We start from the raw sequence: 2839 nt of genomic DNA on the forward strand, positions 1-2839 counted from the left end.
TTTAATGCTCATCAAACTTAATTAATTCTCCTTCACTACTTGTGCATTTGCAACTCAGAGCGCACTCAAGTAAATTATTTGGGCCACAAATTTCTTCCAAATGGTTCGGTGGAAATTTTTTTCAACTAGTTTTAATAAATGTTTGTGTTTGAATTTTTTAAAAATCAATGTTTAGGTTCTTATGTTAGTAGAAGAGTTATTTCAAAAACAAAAAATTAGTAGAAATGTGGATAAAGAGCGCCGCCGCCTTGTGAAAAAACCCTAAGCCTTGTGAAACACTAAGCCCCCCTCCAGAGTGTCGTCGCCTCAGGGGAGAAGGGATGCCCATTGCCTGCATTCCTTCTTCCTTCCTTGCTTCTCGATTTTTGTTTTAGGTTTGTTTTTGTCTTTGGTGTTTTCTGTTTTGTTGTGCTTGTGTTCTCTCTCGGTGGGTACTACTTTTGGGGGTTTTCACTCAAACTCTCCCCCTCCCTGTTTGTTTATGTGTGTCGCCGATCTCCTCCGTGCTTGTTTTGCTGCTCACTGCTCGCTGTCGGGTCTTTTCACGCGCCCCTCCCGTGCCAAGCTTTTTGTGCCACCTTCTGCGGCGGTTTCCGGCCAGCTCGCGATCGGCCTCCTCTGGCTGCCGTGACCCGCTTTGAGTGTTTTTTGCATTTATTTTCTTGTTTTGTTGTTTTTCTGTTTGTATTTCCTTTGAGTTCCCCTGTATTTGGTTTTATTTGCTGTAATTTCTTTTTCTGCATTAGTTTTATTGTTCCCTTTATTTCTATGTATAGTTTTATTTATGCTTGTAATAAGGCTTTCTCCTCCTGCTTTGTTGTGCCCGGTTGCTATCCGATATTACTGGTCCAAACCTTTGGGTTGTGGATGTGAAATTTATCCTGGCTTTCGAGTCGAGGAGGATGAGTATCTGCTTGTGGGTTATGCTCTCAAGGCCAAGGAATAAGTATCAGTTTGAGGGTTTTTCTCAAGGCCGAGGAATAAGTATCTGCTTGGAGGTTTTGCTCTCAAGGCCGAGGAATAAGCGCTACCTATGTATTAGATAGTGTCTGTTTGATGCAGATATGAGTTTTCAACCTGATATTTAGTCATAGGTTAGCGGATGCTGTGTTTTGGTTGATTTGGTCTGTTATTGATGACTGTATCTTTAGCTTCGGTTATGATTTACTTCAAAGCTTTTTGCTTTGTTTGTAAGAGCTTTAGGCTCGCAACTTTTATAAAAAAAAAAAAAAAAAATGTGGATAATAAATGACTATTAAGAATATTAAAGAAAACATGAATTGAAATTCTCTCAATTTCATTTGAATTTGAGATATCCAGTTGGTTACAGTGGAGATGTATTTTTGTCCACTCAAAAAGTAAAAAGACAAAAATATCCTTTCCACTATAACTAACTTTAGAATATCCAGTTCATTTGAATTGGAGAGGATCCTGTTTTAAAAAATATGTGTCTCTCACTTGTTAAATGACACTTGACATTTATTAGAGTGGATTAAAAATTTCTATCCAATAATTTTTATGAATATATATCTGAAATTAAATTAAGCAATTCAGTTAAAGTGGTCGGCATTCAAACTAAGAAGAACCCTAGCATTTCCAAAAGATTATTTTGCATCTTGGATAGCTATTAGCTAATAGGATGGATGACCCTTTTAAGCATTTGCTTAGCCATAATATATAATTTGGTCCTTTAACTTTAATGCTAATACAATATTACTCATCATTTTATACTGAACGGATACTTTCGATTTCAAATGAAATAGAGAGGGTCCTATTTCAAAGGACAGTCTACTGACATTGTAGCATTTCTCTATTATACATGCTAGTTATTTTTGAAAATTGAGTTTCGTGCTTCTTCCCTTAATTTTCCGAGTATTAACGAATTTGATGGGATTTTGACTCTTGAAACCAATGTAAATTGTAAAGCCTGAATTTATGGAAACGTTGAAGAAAATATGGTACCCATAACCAATTATCTTCAAATCCGCATTAAGATTTGATGATGCAGTACGTAGGGGTGAAATAGCGGTTGCGGTTAGCGGTTAGTGGCTAAAACCGCTAACCGCAACCGCCTAGGCGGTTAGTAAATTTTACTAACCGCCTCCGCTAACCGAGTAGCGGTTAACCGCCTAGGCGGTTAACCGCCCGGTTAGCGGTTAACCGCTTTGGAATAACCGCTTTTTTTCTAACCGCTTTTTTTGGTGCTTTTTTTTGGGCTTTTTTCTTTGGACCGATTTTGGGCCGGGTTTGGACCGGGTTTGGGCCGGTTTTGGGCTCACTTTAAACTTTTTTTTTCTCATTTTAAACATTTGTTTTTTCCCTTTTCATGACCATTTTAGCATTAAAAATTGTATATACCAAAATTTTGTTGGCCACCTTCTACAAATCTACACATCATATAATATACAAATAAAATTACAACAAAATCATCACTTCACTTGTAGTCTTATACATAAACTCACAAGCAAGTTCATAAACTCACACATAGAAATAAAATAAAACACAAACAAATTCATAAACTCACAAGCAACAAAAAAACCAACATATATGGTTAAACTTGAAGCTTGAGACCCATTTCAATCAACCAAAAAAAAGTCATAAACTCACAACTTATTGTTATTATATATATATATATAATATAAATATATATTATATTTAAAAAAAAGCGGTTAGCGGGTAGCGCGGTTAGCGGATTTTCAAAACCCACTAACCGCTAACCGCAACCGCCTAGGCGGTTAGCGGTTTTTACTAACCGCTTTCAAAGCGGTTAGGCGGTTAGGCGGTTAGCGGTTAACGGTTATAGCGGTTAGCGGTTAACGGTTGCGGTTAGGGCGGTTTT

The sequence above is a fragment of the Corylus avellana genome, chromosome ca5 (genome assembly GCF_901000735.1).
Source record: "Corylus avellana chromosome ca5, CavTom2PMs-1.0".
Taxonomy (NCBI): domain Eukaryota; kingdom Viridiplantae; phylum Streptophyta; class Magnoliopsida; order Fagales; family Betulaceae; genus Corylus; species Corylus avellana.